This window comes from Chrysochloris asiatica, unplaced genomic scaffold, assembly GCF_000296735.1.
Source record: "Chrysochloris asiatica unplaced genomic scaffold, ChrAsi1.0 scaffold00082, whole genome shotgun sequence".
Lineage (NCBI taxonomy): Eukaryota > Metazoa > Chordata > Mammalia > Afrosoricida > Chrysochloridae > Chrysochloris > Chrysochloris asiatica.
Genome location: NW_006408600.1, coordinates 7,451,971 through 7,465,957, shown reverse-complemented (window position 1 = coordinate 7,465,957; position 13,987 = coordinate 7,451,971). Strand labels below are relative to the sequence as shown.

At 38.6% G+C, this 13,987-nt stretch overlaps 1 pseudogene; it reads left to right on the top strand.

Annotated features, from left to right (window-relative positions):
* Nucleotides 1–13,987, top strand: part of LOC102810867 — a 31,353-nt pseudogene that overhangs the window by 3,431 nt on the left and 13,935 nt on the right.

The window sequence follows — 13,987 nt, the reverse complement described above, 5'->3', positions numbered from 1 at the left end:
AAAAGAACCAATAGATCTGTTTTGGAAGAAGTGCAGCCAGAGTGCTCCTTGGAGACCAGGATGGCTAAGCTTTGTCTGTTATACTTTGGACATATTATCCGGAGGAAACAATCGTTGGAGAAGGATGTCATGCTGGGTAGGGTGGAGAGTCAGAGTAAAAGAGGAAGACCCCCAACGAGATGGATCAGCCAGGTGGCATCATTGATGGACTCAAGTGTGGCAGCTGTAGTGTGGTTGGCCCAGGATCGGATATTGTTTCGTTTTGCTGTGCATGAGGTCGCTATGAGTTGGTTCTGAATCGATGGCACCTGACAACAACAACAACACAGGCCATTTGTGGCTAAGTTACTGCTATTACCTCAGCTGAATTCCATTCTGTCTTGTCCAAGGAAGACATCATCATCTTTTTGTGTGGCAAAGGGTCAAAGTTCAGGCAGCTTGAGAGAGCTGTGGCAGATGAGTGGTGGCTAATTTTCTTTTGACTCCAGTTGTCTTCATCTTTCGTTGCTTCTTTTCCTTTCCCTTTGCTGCTTATTGTAAAACAAACTGATCAATGGGAAAACTACTCATTTCTGCAACACATTGCTGTGATATACACAAAGTCTATTCGTGATGAAGGATGAGGGAGAAAGCAAGTGGCTCTTACCTTGGTTAGAATATATTCTTTTATGTGGCCAGGATAGAACATTCATTTCCAGTTATTATGTTAGCTAAATTTCTTGCAGTAATTATTATACACTATTATGAACCAAAGAGCTCTGGTAGCATAGTGGTTATAAGTTGGGCTGCCAACTTCAAGGACAGCAGTTCGAAACTACCAGCGTTTTCTTGGAAGAAGGATGAGGCGTTGTTTTCAGGAGTAAAGATTTACAGCCTCAGAAACCCTGTGCAGGGTCACTAGGAGTCAGAACCGACTCCAGAGTACTTAACAACAACAACAATTATGAACCAACATAATAATTAGGAGCATATCAGAGCTGTTTTTTTGTTTATTTGTTTGTTTTGTTTTTAATTTCAGTCTTCCTATTACAGTGGTCAAAATCAGGAATTGTATGTATAAGGGTTGTGTCCTTTCATTGTACTTGTTTAATCTGTCTGCTGAGGAAAGAATTCAATAAACTGAATTATATGAGGAACTCTGAATCAGGATTAGAGGAAAACTCATTAATAACCTATGATATGAACATGACACAATCTAGTTTTCTGAAAGCAAAAAAAACCAACTTGAAGCACTTAGTAATGATGATGAAAGAATGCAGCCTTCAGTATGAACTACAACCCAATATAAAGAAAAAAAGATCCTCACAACTGGACCAATAAGCACCATCATGATAAATACATAAAAGATTGAAGTTGACAAAGATTTCATTGGAGCAGGATCTGTGAGTAGATTAAACCCAGAATAGGAAGTTAAGAAGAAAAAATGAAATTCACCAAATATAAGCACTCAATGGTAAACATTTAAAGTTTGAGTGGGGATTTCATCCAAATGACTGAAAATACAAGTATTGAAGTTGCTTTTCTTGTTTTTGCCTTGATGCAAAACTAGGTTCAGAAAGGTGTGGGCAGAATATGAGTTACAAAAAAATTTCCTTAAAATGATGCAGGAGGCAGTGGCCAAGGTAGAGTGTCTTTCCTCAGAAACATTAAAACAAATAGATTAATTCATTCAGATTTTCTAAATGAAGAAAAGATGGAAGTTATCAAGATTTCATTTTACTTGGATCCACGTTGGATCCCATGAAAGCAACAGTCAAGAAATCAAACAACAACTTTAAGGGGGAAAAAAAAAAAAATCAACGTATTCCATTGGGCAAATCTACTGCAAATGACCTTTTTATAAAGTGCCAAAAAGCAAATGTGTCACTTTGAAAACTATGGCACATCTGATGCAAGCCATGATATTTTGAATCTCCTCGTATGCATGGGAAACCTGGAAGATTGAAGAAGACAATTTTTATTTTAATTTTTATGTTGGCAAAGAATATTGAATATACCATGGACTGAAAGTATAAGGAACAAACCTGTCTAGCAAGAAGTACAACCAGAATACTCCTTAGAAGTGAAGGTGGTGAGGCTTTGTTTCACGTACTTTGGATAAGTCCTCAGTGGGAACCAATCCCTGGAGAAGGGCCTTATGTTTGGTAAAGGATCAGCAGAACAGAGGGAAACTTAATGACATGGATTAGCACAGTAGTTGCAGCAACGGGCTCAAGCATAACAATTCTGAGGATGGTGCTGTACTGGACAATGTTTCTTTCTGCTCTGAGTCCACGGAAGCAGTGTGGCACCTTACTCCACAGCACCTAACAACCACATTCAGATCTTACATAATGGGAAAAGAGGCTGTTGATAAGAAATGGCTGCAAGATTAGCCTTTTTTATCTCCTTTTTTTTTTTTTAATGAGAAGGTGTGCTACTTTTCTTTGAGGTTACCCTGTAATTTATTAATTCTTCCTCAGTTGAAAACAGTCTGTTTTGTCTTAAATCTATTTGACTTCCTTGCCATTTGGAAGTTCTGTAACTACATTTTCTCCTCTTTTTACTTTGTAGTTGTCTTCATTATAAATTGATATTGCTGCTTCCCTATTTTTAGTTTTGTAGGTTTGTTTATGGAAACATGGTGGCTCTGCAGGATAAGCACTGGATTGTGAACCAAAAGGTAGGCAGCCTGAGTCTACCAACTACTCTTCAGGAGAAAAATGAGCCTTTCAGCTTCCACAAAGATTTACAGTCTCAAAAACAACAACAAAAGGTCTGTCTTAGCTTTTGTTACTTCTACACTTGATAAATTTTTTGGTAGTGGTGTCATGTGTGTACATTTCAGATGGCTGACTGATGTTGTTGGTTCTCTGTACAAAAAAAAAAAAAAAAAAACACCCTTTAGTCTTCTTAATTTTTTAAAAAAGTTTGTCTGGATATTACAGATTCCTTTAATTTTGGTTTATCTGAATATATCCTAATTTTGCCATTATATTTCAGGGCCAATTTTTGCTGGGCACATGATTTTTGGTTGGCATTTTCTTTCTTTCAGAGTTTTATATATGTCCTCCCTTTTGCCTTCTTGTCTGCATGGTTTCTGCTGAGAAAGCCCTACAGTTTCTCCTTTGTAGGTATGTTTTCCTTGTCTTTGGTTTTGAAAAATTTGATAATAATGTGACTTGGTTATTTTCTTTTGGAGTCTATCCTGTTTGGGGTTCATTGAGCTTCATGAATGCTTATCTTCTTGTGTTTCATGATGTTAGTGAAGTTTTCTTCAAACAAGTCTTCAACAATTTTCTTTGCTTTTTTTTTTTGGTCTCATCCTGCTCTAGAAATCCAATCACCTTCTTGTTGTTATTGCAAATAAATCAGACTTACTTTGGATTTGTTTCTTTCTTCTTTCTGATTGTTCTTCTAGCAAGCTAGTATTGAGAGATTTGTCTTTAGGCTCACTAATTTGGCCTTCCATCAATTCAAATCTACTCTTTTGCCCTTTGAATGTGTTATCCATTTCTCAAAACTTGGTATTAATCTTCTGGATTTCTATTTGTAGATTTTGTATTGTTTCTAAATTTTCATTTTTTTGTCCATTTGTTCTTGTGGTGTTTTCCTTAATTATTCTAAAGTTTTTTTTCTCTGTTATCCTTTTTTTCCTCTTCAGCTTTCTCTCAGTCCATTGAAGGTACCTGCTGACATCAGCATGCACAGACCCGGGGTTGATCAGTGGCCCTGTGACATGGACGAAAATCCAATTCCGAGGCCCTCCTCAGAATAGTGAGCCATGGACCCTGAGAGCCAAAGGAAGTGACCTCCTGACATCCCGGGTTCATTGGTTTTTGTGAATTCACTGGTTGGCTACCGCTACCGCTGTATAATTTTCTTTGGTCCTAATATTGTTCATTCTATGCTTCTAACTCCAGTAATTGTAGCTTCTGAGAAAATGGTTTCTTTTACAATGCCTCTCTTAATGCCTTCACTGTGTTGGCAGTGCATGGAGTCCTGGGAACAAATCTTTCTGAGGAACAGGCAATAGCCACCTGGGATGAAAGTCAGAACTGCTCCTTATTTGATTATTCAGTTATGTTTGATATCCATGAACAATAATGGGTTTGAAACCCCTTTTTAGAGCCGAAGCAGTAAACGTTTCCTCAGATAATTCAGAAAGGCCAGGAACAGGTATATTGGGAATATGAGAAAAAGGTTTTAGAAAAAAACTACCCAAGGTTTGTACATAAAGTAGAATGGTAAATTCTGGGAATGTTGGATTAGAGGATAATAGTGGCAGTCCCATTAAACCACCTCTGAATATAATCAGTTTAACCCAGATGCTCTCCTTCCTCCTGAAAGTATATAAGAATGTGATAATTAAGAACAATGTAGCATTTTAGATATAGATAAATGAAGCCTGGTGTCTGAGATCTTGCTCACAAACAAAAGTTTGCAAAGTGTACAGAGACAGCTTGGCTCCTTTCAGGAACCTTGCTTTATATTAAGTATCCTTAAGAAACCGCACGTCGCTGCTTTAGATCATTTAAGCCTAAAGTTAATATATAACAGCTTGATTGAACCATTTTTCTGTAAAAATAAAAATGTTAGATTGTTAAGAAAAACTATGAAAATATCTTAAAAGTTGTTCCTGTGAATCATTATGTCCTGTTTTGAATGATTAATCACATTTCAGTTCTGTGTCCTGTCTTATGTAAAGAATCACATCCTACTTTTGTGAATTACATCCTTCCTTTGTAACAAATCCCTCCCTGAAAAAGAGAATAAAAGACTGAAGTAGAGTGAGTTCTGCGTGCAATGCTAGGCAATATGTTTGCAGATCTGCCTACCTGCCAGCTTGCATCATATCTGTGTGTCTGTCTTTTCTGTATATATTTCATCTCTCTCTTTCTCTATCCCTTTTGCTGCCAAATCTCCCTTCTTCGTGACACCCACACGTCCTTGTCGAGGCTGGACCCCGACATAGGACCTCGACAGGTACCCAAATATCAGTCTTTAAATTCTTTATCAGGTCTGTCCAATCCCTTTTATTTTTCAGGAACATTTTCAGATCGGCGTCTTGGTCATTTGTTTGAGTCACTCTGTCTTGCTTCTTTGTATAAACTGAAATTGTCTGTTGTCTTGAGACATTATGGTGTCATATTTTATTTAATTGATTGTATGTTGGTGTGTTCTTAAGCAAGCACCTCCTATCTCCTGGGGAGTGTGATTAGAATTCATTTGTTACTAACAAACCTCAGCTCATGGTGGGTTTGGATGGTGTTGGCTGCTATCTATCATTGATCAGGTGGCATAAGAACTTGTATTGGCTCTCAGTGAGTGGGGCTGAGGAGGGTATCCATGCACGTGAGTGCAACCGCCTCCTAGTGAATGCGATCAAGAGATGTGCTGATGCACCATTCTCTGTTCACTGTTCATCCAGTTCAGTTTAGGATGACTTTGACTGATGTTGGTTGTTGTCAATGATCTGGTGCATAGCAGCTGGTATGACGCTTGCTCAATGGGCGGGGCTGTAGAGGGTAAGGGGCTGTATGAACATGGTTGCTCTCTCCCTTTCTGTCCATAAATAAGCGGTATGTCTCTTTGCCACTTAACTGCCTTCTTGCCTTCAAAGCTGTCCTTCATGTAAAGTCACATACGTGCTGTATTTGCACCAAAGTTCAGCTTCTGCCCTAAATCACCTTTGCCTCAGCCCTTGAGAAGCCTCCGGTAGTAGAATACCTGCTACATTGCACAACACGGATAACTGTGTCCTGTGCAAGCTGGGTTAAGTCTGTTATCACTTTGCTTCAGTGGCCTCTGACCAGACATCTTAGACCCTATATAATGGGTCTGCTTTTTTGTGAAAAACAGGATGGTCTTGATAAATTATTCTTTCCATCCTCCAGACTGCTGGCTTTCTGCTAATAAAGCCACTGCGCATGCTTAGAATTCTCAAGTTGCTCTGGTCACTGGTTCCTCAGTAATTCCCAGTTGGCCTGTTTCTTCCAGATTACTTTATCCTGCTAATCCATCAGAGCTGTAGAGTCCCAGGTCCCCAGAGGAAGAAAGGAAGCCCGATTAGTCATTTGAGTAATAAAAATCCAAAAGAGAATGTTCATAAAAAATAAAAAAATTAAGGAGTTCAGTCTTATGAAGAAGAAAATGTTCTCAGTGAAAAAGCCAAAAAATTATTCAAAGAAAACTAGCTAGCCAAAAAGAGAGATGATACTGGAAATTTTGCCTAGTATGCAGTAAATATTCAAATTTGAATTGAACTGTTGATTTTAGTGACTTTTCCCTAGCTCCAAAGTTAATGTAGACTTAAGAGCAATGTTGTGAATCAGGATTATAGAGACAGTAAATGTGAATATTTAAGAGAAAGAATTCTCATCAAGCAGACATTTTGAAGTTGACTAGCCTTGGAAATTCCCTTTTGGCACAGGTATAGAACTATCGAGATTGAATTTCTATGTATTTGCATTTAGCACATAGCAAGTAACCAAGAGATAATTAACAATCACTGGATTCACTTTAACTTTATAGGCTCAGCCAAAGTAATAACAATTTCATTTTGCAGGGCTGTGGACTATAAAAAAGAGTGAATGATGTAATATGCAATCAAGAGAGTTCCATTCTGATCAAATCAAGAGTAAGTACCTATTCTGGTGCTTGTATAGACAGAAGTAGATGTGATTCTATGTTTTAATGCCAGGACCAGCCTGAGACAAAGCAAAAAACAAACCAAAAAAAAAAAAAAAAGAGAGAGAGAGAGATTTGAGAACCATCACAGAACTGACTGACTCAAAATACAGTTTCCAATCAACTTAAACAATGTAAATCTGAAATTTGTGCTATTAAATTCCTTTATTTGAGTTGATATCAGGTCCAAAAGATATGATTTCTTAATCTAGAAATGTAATACCTAAATGGGATCAACAGTAACACATTTACTTCTAAGAGTTATCAGGTATGTTTCCTGTCAACTTGTCATGTAAGTTCCATGGAAATTGTCACTGACTTGACAATTTTACTTAAACATGGTTCCGTTATAACATTTACATGTCCCTCCCATAGCACTCTCTACTCCTCTGCTCGGTTCAGTAATTTATTGCTATAACCATACAGACAATATTCAAGATTATAAAGTTTATTAGGGAAGTAATCAGTTACAATTCAAGATGAGGAATAGCTAAGCATATAGCACTTTGGCCAGGACAGCTTCTTCTAGGCCTTTGGATTTTCAGTTCTTCGTCTCTTAAGGCACCCTGGTCAAGTATTATAAAGTTCTTCAGCTCCATAGAAAAGTGACCAGAAGTACCCCACTCTACCAATAAACTGCTGCCTAACAGCACTCAGCTTTTTAGTTTTGTGGGTTAATAAGCCTAGCTCCACGAATAAACTACTAAAGACGCCCCACTTTGCCAACAAGCTTCCTACCAAAGATGCTCGACTTTCTCACTGTGGACTGGGAAGACCACTGCACTGTTTACTGCCACTCTCCTGGTTCTGCTGCCTCTGCTGCCTCTGCTGCCATACATTGCCACTGCTTCTCACTGCTTCTTGACATCTCTAATGTTACAGCACTCTCTATATAGCTCCTGGCTCTAGGAGGTTCTCAGCAGAGGGACCCTGAATTCAAAGAACACAACCCACTTCCATCTCTTCTTCTTGGTGGTAATAAGATCTCCTCTGTTTGCCCATTTTATGCTTAGCAAGATGACAAAACTGACCAATCCTCATATTAGGATTCCAAACACCTTATTTTCATCACTCACCTTCACAAGGGTGGCATGCACCTAATTTACATAGTTATCAAGATGTCCAATTTCCTTGGATGCACAAGCACTTTGGAGTCTTGATATGGTGCTGTGGGTTAATGCGCTAGACTGCAAAGTCAGTTTGAATCATAAGATTGGTGGTTCAAGTTCACCAGTCCCTCCTAGGAAACCCTATGCAGGATCACTATGGGTCAAAACCAAGTTGACAGCACGTAACAATAGCACCCAGTCATGGAGTCCTGGTGTGGATAAACACTGGACTGCGAGCCACAAGGTCTGCAGTTCAAAACTACCAGCTGCTCCTTGGAAACCCTGTAAAGAGTTGCTATGTGTCAAAATTGATTTGACAATACTTAACAGCAACAACACAATTATTTGATGAGAGTTACAAAGACTATAGCTAGAATTCTTATATTAAGTAATTCTGTATACCACAGCAACTTTCTTCACAGCAATTAAAAACTGAATACAACTCAAAAAACCCCTCACATGTGAGACTCTAACTAAACGGTGGCATATTCATATAGTTGGTTATTATACAACAATGAAAAAGAAGAACATACTTATGTAACAATGAATCTCAAAAACATTATGGGATTGGTGTTGTTGATAAAGCTGGTCTCTGAATTTAACTGTCTTTCAGGATGCTCTCTCCTTGTTACCCCGAGTATTGAGGGTAATACAGTGCATTTGTAATATCAATCTTGGGGCTAGAATACCTTGATTCTCTGCACTTCTTTTACAAGTCCTTACATTAAATTACTAATTGATAAACAGAAGCTGCCTACACATGGTAGGAGAGAGCTGCGTTTTTGCTATCATGATTAGCTGAAACTATGCTATTCATAGAAAGATATTTGGAATTCTATTTTACCAACAAAGCTGACTTAATTGACAAGAAATATATATTATGTTAAGCAAAGACTGCTAGGAATAGAAGAGTGCATACATTATGATTCAACTCTAATGAAGTCCCAAGTCAGAAAAATATAGGATTATAGAATTTAGAAAGCAATTGCCTATGTTTAGGTGGTGATGGTGAGACTGTCTGGAAAGGGGTTTGAAGGAGCTTCTTGGAGTGACAGAAATTTTGAGTAGTGCTTTACAGATGTATTTATTGTTGTTGATGTTAAGTGCCATTGAGTCAGTTCCAACTCGTAGTGGTGCTGTAGAAGGTTTCAGAGGAGTGGCTGGTGAGTTTGAACCACTAACCTTGAGGTTAGTAATCCAGTGCTTATCCTACAGTACCACACCATATATAGAAATATCAAAATCTTAAAAGCTATGCATTTTTACATATTAATTATACACCAACAAACATAACTTTCAAATAGTTGCTTGTAAGTTGAATTTATGTTCTAGGTTATGAAGTGTGCTAATGGCTTTATAAGTAGTGCTTATAAACAAGATTCCTTGGGTGGCACAAACAGGTAAGTGCACAACTACTAGCAGAATGGTTGGCAGTTCAAACCCACCAAAAGCTTACTTGGAAGACAGGGCCGGTAATCCACTACCAAAAGGTTGTTGTTAAGTTGTTGTTAAGTGCCGTCAAGTCGGTTCCGACTCATAGCGACCCTGTACAGGGTTTCCGAGGGTGTAAATCTTTACGGGAGTAGAAAGCCTCATCTTTCTCCCGCGGAGCGGCTGGTAGTTTCGAACCGCTGACCTTAAGGTTCGCAGCCCGATTCGTAACCACTACGCTACCAGAGCTCTAAGACCCTTGAAAACCCTAAGAAGCAGTTCCATTCTAGATAAATGGGGGTCACCATAATTTGGAATTTATTTGACAATAACTAACAATAACAAAAACATCTATAAATAAATCTATCAATCTTACAGGATAGGTATTTTTTTTTCCTTATTTTAACATAAATTGACATATAAAGAATTTAAAACTCATTAAACTAGCTCCATGAAACTCACATGGGTTGCAAAGAACAGAAATGAGATTTAACACAAAATTTAATTCCAAAATGCATGCTTTTTATATATACCATACAACCTCATAATCAATGCTTGATAAAGTCCTTAGTGGTAAAGAGACCTGAAAAAAATGTGCATGCGATAGAAATAGATGCAGCTATGGAGAATACGCCATCTATTTCTACTGCACCACATTTTTTTTTTCAACTCTGTTTATTTTATCACTAAGGACTTTATCAAGCATTGATTATGAGGTTGCATGGCATATAGAAAAAACATGCATGTTGGAATTAAATGTTGGTTTAAATCTCATTTCTGGAGAATACAGGAGTCCTGGTGTGGCGCTGTGGGCTAATGCGTCAAACTGCAAAGTTGTTTGAGCTGCAACATCAGTGGTTCAATCTCACTAGCTGTTCCTTAGAAACCTTATACAGGGTTGCTATGGGTCAGAATCAACTCAACAGCACTTAAAAACAACAACATGGAGAACACCACACAAAAAAATTGTGATTTGATGTTTAAATTTTGTTTGTAAGAATGTATGTGTCAAAGATAGAAGCACAAAATAACTCTGAGCTTAACACTAAATTCATACAATGTCTGTTATAGAAATAATTTGAATGTGAATTATTTTAAGAAGCTATTTGGGACATGGATCTGTTTGGAAAAATCACTCTATAACATTTTTTGGTAGAATTACAACTGTAAAAATCTGTAGGACAAATATATTCTTTCTCTTTCTGTCATTCCTTGCTAAAATAGCACGTTACTACCAGGAGAAACTAACTGTAGGAATGTGGAGAACAAATAAATAAACTAAATAATACTGGTCAGTGTTGTTAGGTTCCATCAAGTCAATACAAATTCCAAGCACAACAGAATGCAATGCTATCCAGCCCTATGCTAACTTCACAATCGTTACTACATTTAAGGCCATTGCTGCTGCCACTGTGCCAATATATCTAGTTGGGGGTCTTCCTCTTTTACTTAGATGCTCCACTTTACCAAACATGATATCCTCTCCAAGGAATGGTCCTCCTGATAGTATGTTCAAAGTATGAGTGGCCATCCTGGCTTCCAGAAAGCATTCTGGCCTACTTCTTCCAACACAGATCAGTTTGTTCTTTTGGCAGCCTGTGGTACTTTAAATATTCTCCTCTAACACCATACCTCAAATGCTTCTACGCTGCCCAGCTTTCACACGCATATGAGGTTATTGAAAATACCATGGCTTTGGTCAGGTGCACCTTAGTCCTCACACTGTTCTTGAACACTTCCAAGAGGTTTTGTGCAGCAGATTTGCTTAATGCAATCTGTCCTTTGATTTCTTGTCTGTTGCTTCCATGAGTGTTGATGGTTGATCCCAGTAAAGTGAAGTTTTTCACAACTTCAATCTTTTTTCCATTTATATAGATGTTATTTATTGGTCCAGTGGTGAAGATTTTTGTTTTCTTTACATTCAGGTGCAACCCATACCAAAAGCTGTGATCTTTGATTTTCATCAGAAAGTATCTTATCCTCTTCGCTTTCAGCAAGCAAGGTTGTATCATCTGCATATCTCAGGTTGTTAATTAGTCTTCTTCCAATCCTGATGCCACATAATCCACCTTCTTAGCTTATTTGCTCAGCATGCAAATTGGGTAAGTATGGTGAAAGAACACAACTCTGTCAGACACCTTTCATAATTTTAAACCATTCAGTATTCTTTTGTTGTGTTTGAGCAACTGCCTCTTGGTCTATGCACAGGTTTATCATGAGCACAATTAAGTCTTCTGGAATACTCATCCTCCATAATGTTATCCATAACTTGTCATGAGCCACACAATCAAAAGCCTTTGCAAAGTCAAAGAAGCACAGGCAAACATATTCTGGTATTCTTTGCTTTCAGCCAAGATCCATCCGACATCAACAATACTATCTCTCATTCCATGTCCTTTCTGAATTTGGTTTGAATGTTTGGAAGCTCTCTGTCACTATATGGTTGCAGCCATTTATGAATTTTAAAAAATACTGGAATATATGAAAAAAATAGAGAAGCTTTCTGAAATTATTTTTTAATAAATAACTCTATTTATCACAGTACCCAATATTCTTCTGCTAGAAATTTATTTCTTTAAGGGAGTAAAAGTTTGCTTTGCTACTCAATAGCCAAGTGGTTAAGTGCTCAGCTGCTAACTGAAAAGTTTGTGGTTCAAACCATCAATGACTCTGTAGGAGAAAGATGGGGCTCTCTTCTATAAAGATTGTTGCTGTTGTTATGTGCCGTGGGGTTGGTTCCGACTCATAGCCACCCTGTACAGGGTTTCCGAGGTTGAAATCTTTACAGGAGCAGAAAGCCTCATCTTTCTCCCGTGGACCAGCTGGTAGTTTCGAACTGCTGACCTTGCAGTTCACAGCCCGACTGGTAACCACTACGCTACCAGATTACTACCTTGAAAACACTACACAGTTGTTCTACTCTATCATTGACCTCTATCAGTCTTGACAGCAGTGGGTTTGTTTGAATCCCCTATTGAAATGCAAATTATTTTGAAAAAGGCAAAATAGTGTTATTAGTAAAAACAGGAATATAAGGGTAAGGGCGGGAGCTCTAGGGGCACAGTAGTTATTGTTCAGCTACTAAAAGGTTGTAAATTTAAACCTGCCACCCGCTACATGGGAAAGATGTGGCCGTCTGCTTCTGTAAAGATGTACAGCTGTGAAAACTCTATTGGGAGGGTCTTTCTGTACTGTAGGGCCACTCTATGTCAGAATTCGCTCAACAGCAATCCATGGATAAGCAAGAAGAAAAGGAAAGTCAAGTGCATTTGCCAGAATAGCAAAGACTATACATTCATTTACCACTGTTAGCTGCCCTTGAGTTAGTCTTGACTTATGGTAACCCCATACAAAATGAAACAATATCTTGCCCTGGTTGGTTATAGATTGGCGCATTGTGTTCCATAGTATTTTTTTTTTTTTTTTTTAAGTTTTCATTGTGAATGAAGTGATAGTTGACATGGGACAACATCAGCTTTACATTCACCCTATTGTATTTTGTTTCATTGCACTGACTACAATCCCCTCCATGCATCATCGTTCAACAGCATTTGCTTCCATTCCCTGTGCTTTGTTTTGTTTGTTTTTTTAATATACACTGAAGCAATCAGGAATATTTAACCATTCTAACAACCAAAGGGCATACCTGCAAGCCTGCCCTGCAGCCACCAGCACTCTGTCCCTATCCCTCCTTGAGTCTAGAGTCCTGTCCACTGCATCTCTCCTCGTCATTGTCTCTGCCTCCTTCATCACTGCTTCTCTGGATAGGGTCCCATACTCCACTCTTCTCCTTTTACGGTCCCAGGGTCTTCCACTTCTCGACACCAAGATCAACCACTCCCCTCCTTTTGTTACAAAAGGTCTACCTTTACATTTGCAACAATCACAACCAATCCTGATACCAATTATTTACTATTGAACCACAAGAGTCTTATCCCCATCTCCTTTCACCAGCTCCATTTAGAAAGGTTGGGAACCACTCAGTGGAGATTCTACCTTCCCCCCGCACCCTCTGAAACTAAGCTCCCTCTTGAAAACTTGTAAGCCAGTCACTTTGTGCCTTTGTAGCCTGCCCCATTTTAGGTAAGTGCTTATCCTATATGTCTAAGGTGCCCATCCCCATCAATCCTGTGTACAGAGGGGGTGGGAATGATCCTTCCTGTAAAGATTCATTATGTCATTTAAGCTACTACATCCATAAGTATAGGTCAAGTTCATCAAATTGTAGTAGATTATACTTTGCCCTCCTCTTCTTTCTTCCTCTAGTCAAGTTCTGATCATCCAGCCATTGAAGCTAGGTCAAATGGGTACTATCTGCAAGTGTGGGTGTTCTTGTGCATCTCCCATCACTTCATTTCAGCTGGACGCTTCACTCTCCACTCTAGTCCTCTGTGGCTATGTCCCTGTTCATGGGCTCAGGAGTTCCCAGGTCTTGCTATACTGATGGCCAACCAGGTCTCTATACAGGTTGACAGGACTCTGTTGAATGTGGTTGGACTTAGCTCACAGCTTCATTGCTGTTTTCCCCCCATTTTTCCTTATTGTTAGACCAATGTGGTCACCAGCAAAATTACATGCCTGCTCGTGTATTCCCTTTGAGTTTCAGTTTTGCAAGGGAGTTTGCCCTGAAGGAATCCATTTATTTTTAAAATCCATAGTATTTTTACTGAGTGATTTTCACAAGTGCATCTCCAGGCATTTCTTATTCTTAGTCTGGAAGCACTGCTGAAACAAACGTGCAAGCCATGACATGTGGGTGGTGGGTGTGCATTTGGTGC